The 22,120-nt window shown below is 39.7% G+C and overlaps 1 long non-coding RNA gene across 5 annotated transcripts in view; it reads left to right on the top strand.

Annotated features, from left to right (window-relative positions):
- Window positions 1-21,681, top strand: part of LOC111749733 (uncharacterized) — a 37,413-nt gene extending 15,732 nt beyond the window's left edge. For 2 of the 5 annotated variants that reach the window (XR_010322668.1, XR_010322666.1), the window contains 3 exons: window positions 1,970-2,205; window positions 7,896-8,765; window positions 15,339-21,681. This is a non-coding gene — a long non-coding RNA (uncharacterized LOC111749733). Of the gene's footprint in view, window positions 1-1,969; window positions 2,206-7,895; window positions 9,534-15,338 lie in introns of all 5 variants that reach the window. The other 3 variants (XR_010322667.1, XR_002784935.2, XR_010322669.1) reach the window with 3 other exon arrangements.
- The last annotated feature ends 439 nt before the right edge of the window (window positions 21,682-22,120 follow it).

Here is a 22,120-nt window from a genome sequence, read left to right as displayed (position 1 = left end):
ATTTTTCTGGCTTGTTAAATTTTTTATTATGTTCCTGAATAATCTTTCTAATTTCTTCAGTTGCTTTATCTGTGTGTTCCTTAGCTTGTTCTGCATATTGCCTCATTTCCTTGCTGATGTCTTGAAGGATTCTGTATATTAATCTTTTGTATTCTGCCTCTGGTAATTCCAGGAAGGCACTTTCACCTAGAAGATCCCTGGATTCTTTATTTTGAGCGCTTGTTGAGGTGATCATGGTCTGTTTCTTTATGTGACTTGATATCGACTGTTGTCTCCGAGCCATCTATAAGTTATTGTATTAGTTTATGCTCACTTACTGTGTCGTAGCTTCTTGCTTTGTTTTGTTTTGATATGCCCATATGAGTTGCTTGAGTGAGCTAGCTTGATTATTTTTGCCTTTGGAGCTCTGACGTCCTGTCCCCAGATGGCTAGAGCCGTTATCAGGTATTATCAGTCTAGGAGTCCATTCAATTTTTTTGTATGAGTTCAGCTCAGGTGTCCAGGTAGCTGATCATCAAGTGTGTGGTACAGGCTCTGTCCCACAGTCTTAGAGGGGCAGGGGTGATTGACGTATGTACCAGTGTCTAATTGCAGCAGGGGGTCACGCTCTGAACAAGGCAGGGGGCTGAGAACCAACCCCCCAGTGTCTCTGAGGAAAGCGCATCCCTGTTCCCTAGAGCGTGCAGGTGGGTGGGTTCTGCAGATGGACCATGGGCACCCGAAGTTTTTGGTTATAAGGACTGGGAGGTACCAGTTATCCTTGGACCCCTTTCGCGGGTGGCTGGGTGACCTCAGTGGAGCTACCAGTCCTTAGGACCCTGATGTGGGTAGGTGAGGACCTTGTTTAATAGGCAAAGCAATGTCAAACATCAAACGCTCGCCTCTCCACCACACGGCTGAAACGGTTGGAGCCTACCAACAAGGGCCTATTCTCCTGAAATAGGCCCACGTGGGTACATGCAGAAGGGAAAGGTGCTCAAAGTCCACAGACCATTTATGCCTGGACAGAAGCTGCTTCTGTCCTGAGCTCCCCTGATTAGTGGAGCTGGCAAATTATCTTTTCCCCCATTTGCAAATTTTTTCCTTCTCCAAGGCTGGGAGGACGGCTCTAGGTGCTCAACAGGGCCTATCTCAGGCCCAGGGAATTCAGCCACTAAAGCTAGCGTGGGGGTGGGGGGGAGGGGCACGGTAAAATATATGCAAGTACTTAGCGTTTGGCGAGAGTGCCGTTCTTCTCAGGTTCCGGAGCTGTGAATAGGCTGTGTGGCTGGCTGCTTCTCCCTGAGGGAACTGCAGCCAAATGCTAGTACCAACCCGCCGCCGCCGCCACCACCATTCCAGGAATGGTGCCTGAGGGCCCCCAGTGATTGAGGTCCAGTAACTCCTCTCCGCTTCTGAACCGTCTCTTCCTCCCCTGCCCCTCAGTTCATTTTCTAAGCTTGCCTTTGAAGCTCAGCACTTAGCTTGTCACAAATACCCTCGTTTCACTTGTTTTTTTTTTGGGTCTTTGTTGTAAAGAGGGCTCACCGAAGCGTCTGACTATTCTGCCATCTTGGCCCTGCCCCCTCTTTCATTATTTTAGTTTTATAGATTTTACTTCCTAAAGCTTGTGTAATTTATGTACTGTGCCATGAAGTAACAATAGGATGATATCCCTGTTATGTACTTTACCTCACATTCAAGTGCTGGCTCTTGTTGGTTCCCTGCAGAGTAATAACGACATCTGTACCATTTGTATGGACAAATAGATGTATTGTGTAAACAGCTAAACTAAAGAACCATCAAAAAAGAAACCACTTTTTTAGTTAGTTTTTAAAACTAATCCAAGTTATGATTAAGTCTCTTTACATGGTAATTTCTATTCTTAAGATTTTAATCCTAGTCCTTTCCCTGTTTTATCCCTATATTTGATTCATTGAGTGGAAAAACTAAGTTCTAGACTAATTTCACAGGTGTTTTTCATTTTTAGTGTAAGAGGACAGAAATAGGAGGTGTACACGGGATACCTGGAAACCTTGAATATCAAGGCATGCAGCCTGGGGTCAAGATTTGCCAGATCTGACCTTACCAGCATAGATGGACAAGTCAAAACACAAAGCAAAGAGGCTATTCTTTCCAGAGTCTACCCTAAAGCCTTAAACTTGCCATCTGAGCTTACCAGAACTGCCACTCTGCCTTGCCATCACCTTGATCTACGTCAAGCATGTGAGTGGTGTGGACAACTAGTCTCTTCAACTTCTTTACAATGAACTGTCAGTACATAGGCACAGTAATAGAGGCACACACACAAAAACTAGAACAGTTGCTATCAAGTCAATTCCAACTCATAGTAACCCTATAGGACAGAGTAGAACTGTCTCATAAGGTTTCTAAGGAGTGGCTGATGGGTTCAAACTGCTGATCATAGAGGCACACAGGAACTCTTCAATGTTCTTTGATGATGATGCCAAGCAAAGGGCGTCCACGATTATCATGGAATAACAAGCCTAAAATAATGCAGCACCAGTATAAACTGCAGGTATGCAGCATAATTGACGTGCTATTTTTTTTTTAGTAAATGAATAACTTAGTTTGGGGGTTAAATACCACTTCTGATGCCCTGGTAGAGGCATTAAACAGAAAAACATAAAAACTCACGTTAGAAGCAAGTGATATGTTGTTTTCCAGATGTGAAGAATGTCATTATTCTTATTTCTATCAGCACTAATTAGTCTATGACTAATTAAAAGCATAAATCATATTTAGATTAACTTACATTGCCCCCCCCCAATAATCTGTCATGCATAATTATAGCGACGTGTTTAGTTTTTTGTTTTGTTTTTTTTTTTTGGCTAATCAGTACGTTATTACTTTCTACATTTTCTTTATTACTTGCTGTACTACTACTTAGCTAGAGGTCCTTCTCTTATAACCTATTTATGGATTCCCTTCTTTAGTTTATCTTCAAGTAATTATTATTATTTTTTTTTCCTTATTTTCCACATACATTAAGTATTTAGTCAAAAAATTATTAAGCACCCATCTGGTGCCAGACACTAGGCTAAGTGCTAGGAATATAGCAATGGACAAGACAGACGTGGTCCCTGGCTTCATGGAGCTAACCTTACTCTTTAATCATGAAATCTATTTCTAAATAATCTTTTCACTGGTGTTTTATTATTCAAGACTGTGGTCCCATTTTTGCTTATTTATTCATACAACAAACAATATTGAGTATCTGTAGTATAAATCACACTCTGTGACAACATATATGAGAAAATAGAAATGTCAATAGGCATGTATACTGTTACAGTACTGTGGGTTAGAATAAAACGATGGTGGTGTGAACCATGGGCAGTGAAGATACAAAAGGCAGGTCAACAGCTCTAGCTGGAGAAGCCAGGAAAAGATCTCAGGAAAGATATTATGTAAGCTGAATTTCTAAAGATTAGTAGGCAAAGAAGATAGGAAAGGACATTCTAGGCTAAGAAAAGAGCATGTGGAGAAAGATACAGAGTAATGACATGTTCAAGGTGGCATTCTCCATGAGAAGTTCATTGTAGTTCAAATATCCAAACCAAAAAACAAACCCATTACCATCGAGTCAATTCTGACTCATAGCGGCCCTATAGGACAAAGTAGAACTGCCCATAGGGTTTCCAAGGAACGGCTATTGGATTTGAACTGCCAACTTTTTGATTAGCAGCCGAGCTCTTAACCACTGTGCCAGCAGGGTTCCAGCTCAAGTATAAGGGACAGGAAAACCAAACCAAGTCCATTGCCACTGGGTCAATTACTACTCATAGCGACCCTGTAGGACAGAGTAGAACTGCTCCATAGGGCTTCCAAAGCTGAGAACCTCTGCACAAGCAGACTGCCATATATTTCTCCTGCATAAGGGATATGAAGTGTCATAAAAGCACATGAGTCTCTAAAATAGGTTAGAGCCAGATTGTGAAAGGCAATGCTTGTGACTGCTTTGGCTTGCTGAAGATCAGTGAACATATTTTGTTCACTTAAGGGCTTTGATGAGGAAGCTTTGTTGACGTAACCATATTTCACTTCCTGCTAATTGCTCACAGACTTCCATTAGGTACTGGTTCCTTACTTTAACTGACCAGTTCCACTGATCACGCTGGACCAAATTTGCCTTATAACCATCCGTATTATACCTAAACATTATTTCGGTCATCATAGCTTTTCTTCAAAGTAAATAATGTTAGGAAAACTTGAAATTCTGATATTAGATTTACCTTTGTTATTAAATAATTATTAGAATTTAAAACATCATACTCATTTTACACAAATAATCTATTTAGTATAGTAACATAAATGTTCCCACTTACGATTAGTTGTATTATTTGAAAACCATGAAGGTGTTTTTAGCATAAAACAATGCAATTGAGAAATACTTTGACGTTGGTTACAAAATGATACTTAGGTAGCTGCTTCTTCCTTTTTCTCTATTTTTAAAAATAGTGTATCTCTTGAAGAGATTTTACCACACTTACAGAAGCAAAAACAAGGAAAAATAGTTAAAAATGCTGTAAAACTAAATACACATAAAGCTAATGAAACTTTAATGGTTATTCTTATACAAGGGATCAAGTCAATGCTTGACCCCATTTTTGAAAAGGAAAAACTGAAAGTGGAATCTGTTTGTGACACTATAGCAAGCCTTTTCTCAATTTCAAGAAACTCAGTGCTTACTTTATGACAATATCCATCTTAGTTACTGAAATATAAAACTGAGTAAATCACAGCCTGTAGTCCCTATGGACTTTATCTAGTGAAATATTAAGTAAAACCACATGAAAATGCCTTGTTTTTATAGGTCAAAATGGTCAAATTACAAATATGTTAGATCAAATGGTCAAATATTAGGCTCGGCCTAATAGATATGTATGTTTTCAGAAAATTATAATAATAAAGATATCAACAAGGTGCTACAGACACAGAGAAAGTGTTTCATGCAGCTTAGAGCAATCAATGAAGGCTTCGCAGAAGACATGACATTTGAACTGAGTTTTAAAAAGTGACTGGAAGTTCCTGTGCTCACAGGAAGCGAAACAATGAGGGCATTCCAGAAATAGGAAACAGCATGTGCAGAGTTGTTGAGCCAAGAAAGAGCATAGCACATGTGGGAAACTGCAAATAGTTCAGGCTAGTTGGAGTGCCAGATGTGTTGGGAGTGACAGGAGATGAGGCAGGTGAAGTAAGCAGAGGGCAGATCATGGAGGGTTGGATGTGTCAAACCTAAGAGCTTGATTTTAACCTGGAGATCGGAGAAATGTGTATAATCCAGGAGGTGTGCAAGGTAGTCAGAATTCAGAAAGAAAATATTACTACTATTACTTGTATTTACTTTTATCATTTTAAAAATTTTATCTGTATAGGAGTTACAATGTACATAATTCTTATTGAAGTATTAGATGTAAGTAATTTATAAATAAATACCAAATACATTATTTTACAAGACCAAAAAGTCTGGAAACCCTAATTAGATGGTAGGAAGCCATTAAACGGTTGGGTTTTGCTTAGGAATCCAATTTATTTGTGTCTTTTCCTTATTTGCAATAATTTAACGTGAAGTAGTTTCTTGACTTCTCAATATTTTACTTCTTAAAGCCATTATAGTGGGAAAATAGTTTGTTCACATTTGTGTTTGGTATAGTTTACATTACAAGGAATTAGGAAATATTTGACCTTCAGCTCAAAACTGACAAGATGGTGATATGCAACAGGATTGGGAGGAAAAATTAAAACTTAAGAAAAAAGTATTATTTAACCCCATTAGGTAGCAGTAGAGCCAAAATCAGAAGCAGTGTCCTGGCAACAGAAGTCAAGTCTGTGAGCAGTGTAACAGTGAACAGTATATCCTCAGTGTGAGTAGGACCACAGGCTAAGCATGCATTATTCCAGCTATTTAATCTTCAAGTATTAAGAACAACCAGTCCTTTTTATACAAGTCATACATTAGTCATGTGCCTGAGATCTTTCAAGGCCGCAACTAACACCCTTAACTGAGATTTATGTATTTAGAGCTGTAACCTCTTCGTAGGTCAGCAAAATCCAAAAGTCAGCAATAATTTCTGCTCAATATTTTTGTGTATTATAGATCTTTGTGCATTTTATATCTTTGTGGGCCATGAGATATTCGATAATTTTTGTTTTTAATTATGCTAGTGAATCAAAGCATTTTGAAATACTACTAATTAAAAAAAAGATTCCACATGCGTTTGTTAGCAATTTTGCCATCCTTTAGACAAACGGTTTTTAGACCTTTTAAAGTAATAGAAGGCTTGTTCTTTAAATGAAATCTTATGTCAAAGCCCAATATGCAATAACCGCATTAGGCAATTTGCCCCGTCATAGAGGACTGGCTGTTTCTTATCTCTCATTTTGAAATTTTATATATGGGTATATATATCTCTCATTTTGAGGTTCTATATTTTGCTTTGTATTTTGTAATTTGTTAGTTCAACAAAAAAGAATTTACATGGATGGGAATAATAAACGTGCTACTGACCTGTTACTAAGTAGGGCCTGTGTTTGCAGTGGTAGAATTGGATTTATAATCATCCATCCATCCTCTTTAATTTCATCCCCTTTGCTGGCAACACAGCAATTTATGACCAATAGCCACTTGGTCAAGAATATAACATCTGCCACTCCACAGAAACAAATTTCTCACTAAGGGACTTCCCTTTCTCTCCTTTTATCACTGATCTTTTAATAATTTTTGTTTTTGCCCTACTCATTTAACTACACCTTTGCTACCTTTGGACTCTAACAGGCTCAAAAACCTGTTTGTCCAGTTTGATACATGGTTATTTTTTCTCTCACCCATGAGTTATAATCATATTACTGTAAGCTGATAAATTCTTGGCACTACGTATGCTTTTTATACACTTAGATTGTTATAAAAACTGGCATTGTATAGGGAGGTCGAGGATATCAGTGGAGTCTTTCAGAATATGGTTCATTTTTCCAAGATCAAGAAAGGTCAGGTGGCCAATCTGACTGTCCATAAATCACAGTGCAGGAACTTTTCTACCTTTTTCTAATGGTCCATATAAATAATATAAATAACAGGCCACTCATGTAATTCAGTCATCAGTGAATCTCCTTAATAAAAATATACCCTGAACCTTCATCCTTTTAGCAAATGTTTATTGAGCATACAGTGATGAACTAAATGAGCATGATCCTGCCCTTATGGGATAAAGATATTATACAACAAAACAAGTTAATATATAAAGTAAAACCTGTGAAAGCAGAACCTATGTAAGGCAGAACCTGTCAGAGAAGGAAAACACACATACTTTCCACTAATGGAGAGCAGTAGAAAAATGGTAAGACTACACCTTGTCAGAGGTGGAAAACTTGTGAGGAAAAACAAGGCAGTCCCATCAAGTTCCGGCTCTCACAGATTTCACTATATACATGTATACACACCTGTATATATCTGATACCAGTTATGAAGGAAATAAACAGGATTCTACAGCCAGAGTAAAAGAAGCTATTTTAAATAGAACAGTCAGACAATAAATGAGAAGTGAAAAGAAAAGCAGTCCAGGCAGAAGGAATAGCTTGTGCAAAGGCCCCGAGTCAGGAAAGAGCTAGGCTTGTTCATGGAACAAGACTTCAAATTCTATGAGGACAAGAATTTTCTCTTTTGTATAGAATAATGTGTGTTAAATAATAGGTACTACATCAATATTTGTGTATGAACGAATGAATGCCTGTATACCTAGGATTTTATGAGTACAAGTTGACGTTGAGGAGGTAGGCAAGGACCAGACTATGCGGAGCCCTGCTAAAAACTAGGGGGTGGAGTCTAAGTGTCCTGAGAAGCCAATGAAAGGTTTTAATGAGGGGAAAGGTGGTAAGATCTACCTTATATTTTTTTAAAGATCACTCATCACTGTGTGAGGAATTGTTTGGTGGAAAGCAAAAAATGGAAGATGGGAAGCCCAGGTAGATGGTGTGGTGGAGATGGAGACAAGTGGACCAAAAGAAATCACTAAATAACTGAATGTCAAAGCTAAGGTCAATTGGTTTAACTTCCTGCCCATTTCAGCTCTTCGGCAACTGAGCTAGGTGACTGTCTGATTTTATCTTTGTACCCTTAGGACTCCCACCCCCACCTCAACCCACATGCCATTCTGGCAAGAAAGCAGCCTTTGGCAAAGAATTTAATGAAGCCCTTGAAGAGTAATTTCAAAGTTTCTTCCTGGTCTTTGTGTAGTAACCAAATTAATAGAGAAAATCGAGAATATGGATTATTCTACAAGGTAAAACTGACTTGGTCTTGTAAAAAAAAAAAAGTCAATGGCATTAAAAGAAAAAAAAAAAAGAGACTTGTTTGGTTATCTATTGCTGCGTAACAAACTATCCTCAACTTCAGGCTGTAATAAAACAACCACTTCATTGGGCTCATGGATTCTGTGAGTCACGAATTTGGACAGGGCATGGGAGGATGGCTTGCCTCTGCCTCACAGTGCCTGAGACCTCAGCTGAGAAGACTTGAATGGCTGGAGACTGAAATAGCTGGAGCAGAGGATACACTTCTAAGATGGCTTCTTCATTCAGCATGTCTGACACCCGGCCTGGGAGGACTGCAAGGCTGGAATCAGCTGCAGTTGTCAATCAGAGATCTACACGTGGCCTCTCCATGTGGCTTGGGCTTCTCACAGGTTCTTTGAGGAGCATCCTGAGAGCAAGCATTACAAGAGAACCAAACTGCATGGCTTTTTCAGCCCTAGCTTCAGAACTCACACAAGGTAACTTCACCGCATTTTATTGATTACAAGTGTCAAACCAACTTAGAGTCAAGGGGAGGAAAATTAGACTCCACCTTTTCCTGGAGGAGCTGCAAGGCCTCCTTGTAGAGGAACAAATGGGTAGGAGGATATAGTTGTGGCCATCTTCCGGAAATACAATCCACCATAGACGGGTCTAGATTAAAAGAGATTAAAGAAGCAGAACAGCCAATGCAGTGCATGGATCTTGATTAGATTCTGGTTATGGGGGAAGAAAAGAATAATAAAAGGCAGTTACAGATAATCGGAAAAATATGGTATAGATCTTAGGTGATAATAAAGAATTAGTAATTTTCTTGGGTGAGAAAATGGTATGTGGTAATATAGTGGATGTCCCTATTCTTAGGAGATGCCAGCTAAAGAATTTATGGGTTAAGTGTTATAATGTCAACAGTTTATTTTCAGTCAGTCAGTAAATATGGAAAAATACTTAATCTAGGTGGTGGTTCATTTTTTAACTTTTTTGTACATAGTTTCATAATAAAACGTTTAGGGAGTAAGAGGATTATTTGGCTAAGCAATAGGCCTGTGGGCTCAGAGACTTTCCACGTTGGTGGAGGAAGGGAAGGAAGATAAAGAAAAGCAAACATGCTGCTGAATAATGTCAAGCAGTAATTCCAGTGACAGAGGCATCCCTGAAGATTATGAAACAGGTTGGAAAATATTTTTCTTACCACATATCAGCTCGGACTATTCTTGTTTCTAAGAAAGAATGTTCATCCTTAGGAGGTAAGGGTGTGTGTTTGTGTATGTCTGTCTTTCTGACCGTCTCTCCAGTAGTTACCCAGGAAGTAACTGGCAAATTGTCTGCACTGCAACCTGGTGGGCAGGTGGAGAGAACTTTAAAGGGGCAGGAATCTTTCTTGCCGGAGCTCCCAGCAGTGTATCTGTTGAGCATAACTAAGGTTTGGACAGATTTATTGCCATGAGATAGATTCAGAGGTGAGACCAGTTCTTACTGATGTGTAAGTAGTTCCTTAAAGATGGGTACACTTTCCCCAGGGAGATTAAAGGCGGAAATGCTTTTACAAAAAAGCGCAAGCTGAAAACCTAGACTTTTAGGAACTGGGAGGAGTGGAGCACAAAAAGGTTGGTTGAACAAACCATTCAATCTGTGAAGTAAATCCAAGGGAAATACCACATTTGTTGTTGTTGTTGTTGTTAGGTGCTGTCAAGTTGGTTCCAACTCATCATGACCCTATGCATAACAGAATGGAACACTGCCCAGTCCTAAGCCATCCTTACAATCCTTGTTATGCTTAAGCTCATTGTTGCAGCCACTGTGTCAATCCACCTCATTGAGAGCCTTCCTCTTTTCCACTGACCCTGTACTCTGCCAAGCATGATGTCCTTCTTCAGGGACTCATCCCTCCTGACAACACGTCCCAAGTATGTAAGACACAGTCTCGTTGTCCTTGCTTCTAAGGAGCATTCTGGCTGTACTTTTTCTAAGACAGATTTGTTTGTTCGTTTGGCAGTCCATGGTATATTCAATATTCTTCACTAACACCACAATTCAAAGGCATCAACTCTTCTTCAGTCTTCCTTATTCGTTGTCCAGCTTTCACATGCATATGATGCGATTGAAAATACCATGGCTTGGTTCAGACGCACCTTAGTCTTCAAGGTGACATCTTTGCTCTTCAACACTTTAAAGAGGTCCTTTGCAGCAGATTTACCCAATGCAGTGCATCTTTTGATTTCCTGACTGCTGCTTCCATGGCTGTTGATTGTGGATCCAAGTAAAATGAAATCCTTGACAACTTCAGTCTTTTCTCCGTTTATCATGATGTTGCTCATTGGTCCAGTCATGAGGATTTTTGTTTCCTTTATGTTGAGGTGCAGTCCATACTGAAGGCTGTGGTCTTTGATCTTCATTGGTAAGTGCTTCAAGTCCTCTTCACTTTCAGCAAGCAAGGTTGTGTCATCTGCATAACGCAGGTTGTTAATGAGTCTTCCTCCAATCCTGATGCCCCGTTTTTCTTCATATAGTCCAGCTTCTCGGATTATTTGCTCAGCATACAGATTGAATACATATGGTGAAAGAATACAACCCTGATGCATACCTTTCCTGACTTTAAACCAATCAGTATCCCCTTGTTCTGTCTGAACAACTGCCTCTTGATATATGTAAAGGTTCCTTATGAGCACAATTAAGCGTTCTGGAATTCCCATTCTTTTGCACTGTTTTCCATAATTTGTTATGATCACACAGCCGAATGCCTTTTCATAGTCAATAAAACACAGGTAAACATCCTTCTGGTATTCTCTGCACAGTTTAAATTTTCTTCCTTGTCTACGCCACAGCAGTCTGGTACAGTTCTGTATAGTGGTGCAAATAATAAAGACATAGGACCCTAAAGGAAGTCTGGCTGCCACACCCACACCTCTGGCGCCACTGTGAGGGGAGAGAATCTTCTCTTGGGGACTTGTCCTGTTGTTCTAGGCACTGACCAGCAGGGCTGCAAGCCGAAGGACTGTCAGATGTCTGTGACCCTAAGGAGCAATTGCCGTGTGGGTAACTCAGAGGGAGATTAAGACAAAATTCTGCTTTCCCAACATATGCTGTCCTAAAAAATAACTTTGGCTGGAGCTGGGAGGCTGACAGCTGTTTTATAATATAGATTAGCACATAGATTCTCAATGAATAGGGATTTACTACCTCACAGGGTAGCCTGTTCACGTTTGTATTGCCCTAATTATTAGAAAGTTATTTCTTTTACTAAGACAGAATTGCACCCCACCCCCTCTTACTCCCACCCATTCTAATTTTACTCTCTAGAACCTCAGCAAATTAAGGCTAGCCCCTTTTATTGGAATTTTAAGATTTAATTTGTTTGGAATGGCTGCCTGGACAGCTTTTAATCTATTGCCAGGGAAGATGAAGGAGTGCTAAGAGTTATACTTATCAGATAGAGTAGATAAGGTGCCCCATGAAGCTAAGTTTTGTCTTAAGATTTGCCGGTCACTGCTGCCTTTGTAGGAGCCCTGGTTAAGCACTCGCCTGCTAACCAAAAGATCAGTGGCTCGAGCTTACCAGCCGCAATGCAGGAAAAAGATGTGGCAGCCTACTTCCGTAAAGATATTTACAACCTTGAAGACCATATGGGGCAGTTCCAGTCAGTCCTATAGGGTCGCTATGAGTCGAAATCAACTTGACAGCACTGGGTTTGGTTTTGGTTTGGGGTTGCCTTTTTAATGAGACAACTCAGTCTGTCCTGAATAACTGCCCCAATAATTCGCCCAGATCTTCAAGAAGCCCTGGATTCAAGGAGTATAGACTCTGCTGGAATACTAATAACCAAGTAATTAAAAACCAGATCCTGCCCTATTTACCACTCATTCCTAAACCACTTACATAACTGGTAGAATAGTATCATCTTTTCTTTGTGCTCCATGATACCTTTCCTTTCAGTATGTCAATCCTGGTGCCTCCCTGTCCTGAGATGTTCCCAGGTTCTACAGAAAGAACATGCTGCCCCTGAGCTGCACTCTTCCTTGCTGCATAATCTGGACCACACTTCCTCCTGCCCTCTTTCTTTACAACTCCTCCTCCTCCAGTTTTCCTTCTTCCAGAAATGTTCTCTCTTAGCCATGGATGGCACTCTCCCATTCTCTTCATTGCTGTGCTTTTATACCTTTTTAAAAATTTCTTTGTTATTTTAATGAGGTCTCAAGGGGAAGAAGAGATAAATATGCATGGTCAATCAGCCAACATGAACCAGAAACATCAGTTCCAAAGAAAGTATAGTCAATTAGTACATTAAAGAAATTTGGGAACTAGAGAAAAGAAGTAAAAATCTATGATTGTACCACATAACATAAATCCATTCATCCATTTATTTATCCACTGAAACCTGTGAGAACCAGAACTCAAAGGGAATGCCTTGGTTTTCTGGGTCTTGCAAGTTTTTCGCCTTTGACAGTGTGCATTCTTACCACTTTTCTATTGCTCATTTTAGTGGAAAATAGTTTTCCTTCTCTGACAGGTTTCTGCCTTATAGTTTCTGGCTTCACAGGTTTTACTTACCTTTATTTATTCATTGAAGTCATCAGACATTTACTAAATATCTATTATGGTCTAAGTACCATGCCTTCCAGGGACTTAAAGTTTAGTAAGAGGTTGTTGCCATGTAGAAATAACCTCTAATCATATTTTGGTACATTTCCTTTGAATCCTAAAACTACTGTTTTTTTTCTACATACCTTGAAATTACACTGTTTATCCAGTCTTAGATCTTTTATTTTATTTTTAGAGTGGAGGTGACAAGAGAGGAGCAAAGTTGTTTATTACAGACTCTTGAAATAAGATTATGTTATTTTTAACCTGAGTCTGGTGTAGACTAATGTTCTATAATTCATATAGCAGAATATGAATTGTTCTGTTTCACAGAGTCTTTCTCTAGCTGGACTGTTTCTTCACCTTCCAAATGGATTATCAGCTGTGAGTAGATACTCCTCACTGTTCAACAAGGGTGCTGATAGAGCCCCTACTTACTAAAATGGAAGCCAGGGCAGAATGGGCATCAGTCAGGGAGAGGAACAGACCTTGTGCCCTGGTCTAGTGACTTCAGTCCCTTTCAGCTCGGCCTGCACAGTGGATGACAGAGGTCTCACAGCCCAGGCCATAAGAGAGTGATTCTGGATGTTTTCTCGTCTCCTAACTCATCTCTTCTCCCTTCATTTTCCACAGTCCTTCTTTTCCCCCACCCCCTCCCAGAATTCTGATTTCCACACAACCTTTCTTGATTTTCTCTGAAATGCCACCCCTCACTACAAAAAAGGTAAAATGCCATTCTGTTTGATCTCTTCTATGTCTTAGGGTCGCCGTGAGTTGGAATTGACCAGACAGCAGTGGGTAGTTTAGTAGCAGTAGTGTCTTAGAAATTTTACAGCCTCAGGCATCTATTGGTGGTCTTTGGTTTTTATCCCTTACCTGGTTTCTATTCTCTTTGTAGTTACAATCATATTTTAATGTGACAAAATCATACTTCCACATTTTTTTTTACAATCAGTGGGTTTTAGTATATTCAGAGTTGTACAGCCGTTACCACAATCTGGTTTTAGAACATTTTGTCACCCCAAAAATAAACCGCATACTTATTAGCAATCACTCCCGTCCCCCTCCCCAGCCCTAGGCAACCGACCACTAATCTACTTTCTGTCTCCATTTTTTTTAAAAAAAAAGTTGCTGTCCAGTCGGTTCTGACTCATAGTGACCTTATAGGACAGAGTAGAACTGCTGCCCCACAGGGTTTCTAAGACTGTAATCTTTACAAGGAAGCTGACGCCACATCTTTCTCATGCAGAGCTGCTGGGTAGGTTCAAATGGCCAACCTTTGTATTAGCATCCAGGCACTTCAATATTGTGCCACCAGGGCTCCATAGATTTGCCATTACTGCTCCGTTTATAAAGGGGAATGGTGCAGGTGGGGAGAAAGGTGAGCTCTGATCCTGTGGATTAGCAAGGGTGGAATGCAGAAAGCACATGGGGGACTAAGAGTGGGAGCCTTCTACTTCTGGCTGCTGCTTGTCTGCCATCCACCAAATACTCAGTTAAAACATTTTGCCCCTTTGAAAGTTAATTTTCTTCTGAAGATTCCCATCTGGTTTCCAAGAGATATTCACATATGATACATTACACACACATATTTAAATTTGATCATATTTCATAAGTTTGATCTTCTTTCTTGTGAGTGAGTAACCCTAGGCTTAATATGTTGAGAGCTTTGACCCTGTTGCTCTCCCATTGCCATGGGTTTGTCCTTATTGGCTAAACTGACAGTGAAGAGCACCATGCCTCAAACACATTCCCCTAACTCCCTAATTCCTAGGTTTTCAGTTCAAGGTGCTATACAGATTTCTTGCTGACATCCAGAATACTGGGTAATTGGCACAGGGTGGGAGGCACCAGAATAAACCATAGAATGGAGATAACTTTGGAGAATGACTTGAAGGAATCACCCCTCTCTGCCATATGCCCCACCAGAATTCAGGTGGGGAGATGAAGAAAGGTGGCAGATCATTTTGGGAAGGCTCTTTAAAAGGTACTAAGGAAGCACCCTCTTTCTGCAACCAGAGCATCTTGGCCTCCCCAGCATCCCTACCCCCCAGGGCAGTGTCAAGAACAGAGCTTTGTGAGGTTTAAGCACCCCAAGGCTACGAGGAGTGCCTTGCTGACCAAACAAAGCTAAAGGGGTTGGCTCATCATTGTTCTGGAGGTAGGTATATATAGGGAGGACAGGACTCCCCTGGTGTAGACAACTAGGAAGCTTCAACATGGCCAGTGTGACCAGGAAATCACAGGGGCCTAGTGTACTTAGGAGACCGCGAACCACGGGCACCAAAAGGTGGAAGAAGAGGAAGACTCCCTCTCAACCCAGGTCAAGAGGCAGTGGCAAGGTCAGATGATTCTACACAAGTGCCTCTTTTTCCCATTCACACCACTTTCCCCACCCCCGCATCTGCATTTGCCTGGCACAAGCCCCCTCCCCAACCCCACCTTTCCATCCAGCCCCCATTTTTTCCCCACAGGGTGACCTTCTGGATTCACCTTGTGCCTTACCAGGTGCTGAAGACACAAAAGAGGGTAAAAAGACTGCTTCACACAAGGTCAAGAAAAAAAAGCTACAACTACTTACAAAGCTACAACTGCTTCAAGGCACAAGAGTGTGAGAACAGCCAGTCGGTTTCAGCCATAACCATAGACTGAGCCAAAAGCAGCCAGACCAGGCCCAGCAGACCCTATAGAACCACAGCACTGCAAGATAAGACCAGTGGATTCCTGGCTGTGAGAAATGGCCAACCACATTGAGTCTGACTCAGATACCAATGTGGCATGGAAGGTAGATGGATGATGATTAATGTAAAATCAACAAGAAGTGAGAAGCCCTTCAAAAAAATAAAATGGAATTAGGCACCGTTTGTGGAAACAAATCATGTTTCACTAGCACTTGAGAGGGCCCCTCAAAATGAGGGAGAATCATAGAGGTTCAGCATCTTTGTTGCAGAGCAAGTCTTAGGTCCCTCTCACACCCACCTGAGGAAAGAATGTGCACGCAGCCTACAAGGGTGGAAAGAGCCTTGGTAGAACAGCATTCCCCACTCAGGAGTGAAGTCATCAGGACAGCAATGCCCATGTATATTCTAGTCGGCTTTTTTTTTTTTTAAAGGCAGTGAGAAGGAAAGAGGGGAGAAAGGGAAGATGCTAGGGAAGGCTGGGGCCTTCCTCAGTCGTGGTGCGTAATTGAGCTGCTGAGGTCACTTGAGAGTAATTCAGGTTAGAAGTTGAAGGCCCCTGGGCTTCGTTGGCTCCCTGATCCTCTGCCTACCTTGTGGTGAGTTGTAACAAACATTAGAACCAAATTAGGCAGAGAAGCACAATAGGCCCAGCAACCAAGAGAGGAGGATTATGTGGCCAAATTAAGCAGAGGCCTCACTTAATACTCAGCTCTGGTCTGACTGCCCAGCTTCCCCGCTCTCACCCTCCCCATCAAAACAGCCCTCCCCTTTAAAGCCCAGAATGGACTTCTCACTCAAAGGTACCCTTCCGTCTCAGGCAGAAGTGGTTGGCGTTTGTATATTTGTGGGTTACAAAGAGAGCCTCAAAAATTATTTTTGTGCCTCCCCAAAAGAATTTTGAAAAAACTATGTACTCTCTCATAAAGTGTATATTAACATTCAGACTTTTTATCATGAGTTGAAATATCTGGTAAGGAAGTAATTTCTGATTATTTTAAATACTGGTAATTTACAATAAAACTGTTACATCAACCTTTAAAAAAAAAAGTTTCAGTCTGACATATTTTTGTCCAGATAAATTCCAGCCCACTTTGCTGTGGAATTGGACTCGAGAGGTGCTACCAGACTGGGTTATAATTTGGCCTGTATTTATCTCACAAACCTTTGAATCTGAGCAAGTATTTGAATAAGCATTTAGTTGTAAGGGAGCGTTTGCCATCCCATGTAAATGAGATGATTTGTTATGCTCATTTTTAATGGCTGATTTTACCAGCTATTGACCTGAACCATGAAGAGAAGTGTAGGTATAGCTCTTGTGCAGTATGAGTACCTGCAGATGTGTTTGCTGCAGAAAAATACACCCCCAAGCAGTGAAGTGACTGAACCTACTGGATGTGGTCGTTCAGTGTTACTTAAGAATCAGATGTCCAGTGTCACATAGCATATTTGAGAACTTGCCCTCACAGTATATTTTGCTAGAGAAAAACACGTGATACATATACATTTGCTGAAATTCAAAATGCTTGTGGCATAACAGTGAAAACAGTCTCTCCCGTATCAACTTTTTTTTGAGTCTGTTCGTACATTTTTACTAAATTTAAAACAAGTTCCTCCGTCTTTGAAAAGATGGATAGGGAACGGATAGGAATCATTGCCTCTGAGAAGAACAGCTGGTAGCTGGGGACAAGTGTGGGAGGGAAACTTGTATATCCTTTTGTATCTATTGAATTTTAAGTCATGTGAATGCATTACATATTCAAATGTAACCTGCAGTTTTAAAAATGAGAGTTAACTAGTTAATTATATAATAACTTTTTGAAGAAGACTTTGCTTACAAGAATTGTAATAAAATGTGTTTGGTTTTCAATCAGTGAAAAACTTCTCTGTTTCCTGAAGATTTATCTAATATATCCAATAACCATACACTGTAGTAATAATGTAATAGTGACAAGAAACTTACTATCAAAAAGGTATAATGAAGCAAGTTAGCAAGAAGGAGCACAAACAAGAAACCAAGAGTCAGAGATTACATTTTTCTCCCAACTTTTCGTTTCGTAAAATTTTAAACCTTCAGAAAATTTGAAAGATTAGTGCAATAAATACCCATAGTAGTACTCTTCATCTAGATTTACCAATTATAAAATGTGTTACAAATGCCACATATGCTTTAATATTGTAATCTGTTTTGGCCTTCCACATGCCTGAAAGGCTGGAATGCTGTCTGGAACTTTGATCTTGTTAACAACTTCATCAGAATGTGGTACCAGGACTTTGCTCTGTGAAAGCCCGTGACATTATTCTCTCAGCATAAGCTGCTGGTATGGTAATCCTCAAAGATATTGCAGGTGGTTCCCACTTTTACAACTTGCATCTGGGCTTTTTTATGGTATATGAAAACCACGAGAACTCAGCATTAACTGGACTAATCATTAACTCTCATTAGGTGTGTTTTGGGAGGTGCTGTGGAACTGGAGTAAGGGAAGGGAAGAATTAGAGCTCGTAGGAGGAAGCAAAGCGGTGAACCAGTCCTAGGGAATGATGAGGGGAGAGCTAATGGAGTTAAATAGGCACATGATGTCCTTCCACAGTCTGGAGGATTTAGAGAAGAAATTCACATTATAGTGGGATATATACATAACATCTCAAGACCAGGTGGGGAAAAGGGAGGAAGCTGAAGGGAAAAAAAGAAGCAGTATGTTAAGTAAATAGATTCAGGGTTCAACTGCCAAGCGTATACCAAAACCAAACCCACTGCCGTCTAGTTGATTCCCACTCGTGACCCTATAGGAAAGGATACTTCCCCATAGGGTTTCCAAGGAGCAGCTCGTGGATTTGAACTGCCCATCTTTTGGTTAGCAGCCAAGCTCTTAACCACCATGCCACCAGGGCTCCATAGAGGGGACTAGGACACTAAAATGAGATTACTATTAGAATATCCAAGTTAAGAACATGTTATAAGGCTAATAGAACAACTTTAAAGTAAAAGGAGATGATACTGACTTTGTGGTTTCATCTCTTTCTTTTTGCATGTAAAAGAGGTAGAGTATAAACTGGAGAACAGATATTTCTGTCTACATGCTTTGCCCAACAAAGTCTCTGAAAAACACGAGATACTTAAGAGAGGGAAATGTTTCCACTGGATGGAGGGAAAGAATAACTGTTCAGGACCATTCTGGTCCTGGGGAATCCTTAAATAGGAATATACCCCAATAGGCCAGGTCCCTTTTTACATACACAAAGGAGCTACTCTTATTCAGGAGCCAAGAGACAATACCAGAGCTTCTCTCAGTTCTCCCTAACCTGGGTCCCAGAAAGGGCCCAAGAATATACCATTTTTTCTTGAAAACATTCTTCACACTTGATCTGTTGATTTTTACTTGTTAAATGTAATCCATCAAAAGATGTTTCTATTTTATAAATCATTTAAGTATAAAATTGAATTTAATTGTTTTAATAATAGCATATGCAACACCAAATTATAGCTGTATTCATCGATTTCTTAAGAGCGTTTATAGCTTAAGATTTTTACAATATTTAATGTTTTAACTTCCATTGCAGTGTTATTTATTTTTGAATTTTCTTCTCCTCTTAATCCCACTATTTAACTTTTTGTTCTCAGTTACTAAGAATAATAACCTAAACCTCAAAATTGGAAACCATCTCTTCACATAGTTGCAGTTAATTATTCATCATGCCTGAATATCTTGCATTTGACTGAACATGCCCAGTTCTTTTAACAATTTCTCCTAGGTCTAATTTCACGAACCTTTAATCAGTTGCTCTTCTCCTCTGAACACTCTCCAATTTTTTTTTCTCTTTATACAGCATGGCATGTAAAATTAAATGTAGTTTGTTCCAGCTGAAGCCTGCCCAGTGCCAAATAAAGCAAAATAATTGCTTCCCTTCATTTTCACACGTATGTCTTAATACAGTCCAATAGAGTTGCTGTCTCATATTTCAACACAGAGAGGACTCATCCAACCTAACACCACCCATAAATGTTGGATCTCACTTGGCTTTATCTGGGGCTCTCTTAAGCTTTTATTTCTACGTGTTTGTTGCAATTCAGTGGCATATTAAAAGCTAAATGTTAAATCCATAAAAAGGTTTCCTCCACACATTTTTCTGTCAGAGATTGTCCCGTTAACAATTGGTATAAATGTGGATTTAGGGCTTGAGGGTCTCAAAAACTAAGGTTTGAGTGATTCAGAGTATTTTTGTGATGGAAACTGGAAAGAAAGATTCAGATGGAGAGATACCAGGAGAGATTGCCAAAGACTGGAAGCAGCAGGCTGCCTTTGTTTTCTTCCTGCCTGGTCCTGAAACCCATCTTCCCAGTGGCCCTCCCTGTCCAGCCCTTCTTCCCAACCATCTGGGCCTCCCAGTAGGCTATTTATTATAGAAATTGTATTCATTTGCTTTATAATGAAAATAAATTTATAAAAGTATATTGATAAGCATTTTTATACCAGCACATGAAGATCCAACTTGCTTTGGGGGAAACATGGTAGTCTTCATATAACGACTGGATGGCTTGTGTGTACTTTGATTTTTGTAACTTGTAATCTTTTGTTTACCATGAGGGGTTTTGTGTAACGTGTTTTAATTTAGAATTCTTTGGTAGCAATAGAAACTTTGGGCGCATTTTTGTATGGTACATGTGACATATATAGAATTAGTACTTTATTTTTAAAAGCTAAAGCATTATGGTAAGAGGAAAGTAGGGTGAGTTTCCAAAATACCTTTTTAATATTAAAAAATAAAATTAAAGATTTGAGAAAAAAAATAGAAAGATCTTTGATTGTAAGCAATGGAACCCAATTTCAGCAAAGAGAATTTATTGGGAAGATACCAGGATTTTGAGAAGGCTGAAGAACCATGTGTAGAAACTGGCAAACACCAAGGAAGTTCCAGAGAAGAAGAAGATTAGCATCCACTCGTCAGGAGTGTTCTTTGGTCCTTCCCTAGTCATTTCAGAGTTAAACTCTGGCACTGGGTGTTACGCATTGTGGGGAATACCAAAACCTGTAAGACGCAACCACTGTCCTTCAGGACATTGTCGCCTAGGAAGGAACCAAACCAAAAACAAAACACATTGCCGTCAAGTCAATTCCGACTCACAGCGACCCTATAGGACAGAGTAGAACTGCCCCATAGAGTTTTCAAGGAGCAGCTGGCAGATTCAAACTGCCGACCCTTTGGTTAGCAGCCGTAGCACTTAACCACTATGCCACCAGGGTTTCCGCAGGAGGGAAAGAGATACACAAATAATGAAACATAAAACCAGGTGGCTGCCAGAAAAGTGAAATGTATTGAAAGTTGATTTCCCAATTATCCTCTCATTCACACTCTTTACTCAGATTCATGATATTTCCAGTTTGGTAAGTGGCAAAATAAAAAGGACCTGTAACTTTAGAAACACCCTGGGGTTTACAAAAGTGCCCTTAGTATTTATGTTTTACTCTTACTCCAGAAAATTCTTGCTTTCAGAGGATAACGTATCTACATAATTTTCTTGGACACCCTATAACACTCAAAAGCCAGCTAGTTGTCTTAACTTTGTTTAGTAATGGCTTTGAATGCGTGGATATTGTATTTGGAATGAAGCACTTGAATTCACTCATTCATTCAGGAAATACTTACCGAGTACCTATGTGCCAGGCGGTATGGGGGTAAACTGCCCCTGTCCTCGTCGAACAGTCAACAAATTAACAAACATCTAATTCATGCTTTGAGCTCATTTCCCCAAAAATGACATCCTGACTTCATTAAGTGAGATTCTAATTTGAGGAACTGCTACTTTAAAAAAAAAAAAAACTTTCAATAGCACAGATCATTTGAGAGGAAGAGGAATCAGTGATGTATTTTCTCTTTAACCATTAATCTGTAAAAGGGAGACAGGGAATTATGAGGATAAAGATAAAAGGTGCTACAGACTTCTTGCCGGATTTCAGATTGAGTCTCTCGTTCTAACTGATGCCATTTACGCTCCTTATTTATAGATCTGTCCCTAGACCTTCCCCAGCATGTTACACTTTAGGACTATAGACTGAGCTACATTTGAATGTATTTTATGGCATTTGGAAGCCCTCCAGTGGCCAAATACTATACCTGAAAAAAAAAAAAAAACCCTTTTGTTATGCTGAAGTGTTTGGGTGTGAAGTGTACTCAAGTTTACAACTTACTTTGAAATTTATCAAAAAATAAGATGTATTGATGGATGAATAGATGGATAGATATAAGATAAAGCAAATGTAAACACATTAATTGCAGAATCCAGATGATGGTATATGGGTCACTGTACAGTTCTTTCCATTTTTGAACATTTATATAATTAAACACTGAATAAAAATCTTTTGGTTAGACTCTGAAGATTTATGCAGTATTCTTAATTTATGCCTTCACTGGTTCACATTATTAAAGTTTTGTTAAGACATTTAAATTACATTTCAATAAAATCGTGTTCATTAATGAACATGGATCAATTTTTCTTAACATGGATTAAATTTTAGCTGTTTAAAAAGAACTTAAGTTTCTTTTTAGAAGGTTTCAACAATGGGAATGTGAAATAGCTA

Source organism: Loxodonta africana, chromosome 8, assembly GCF_030014295.1.
Source record: "Loxodonta africana isolate mLoxAfr1 chromosome 8, mLoxAfr1.hap2, whole genome shotgun sequence".
NCBI lineage: Eukaryota > Metazoa > Chordata > Mammalia > Proboscidea > Elephantidae > Loxodonta > Loxodonta africana.
The sequence above is the reverse complement of the archived record's forward strand: the minus strand, read 5'-3'. Positions and strand labels throughout refer to the sequence as shown.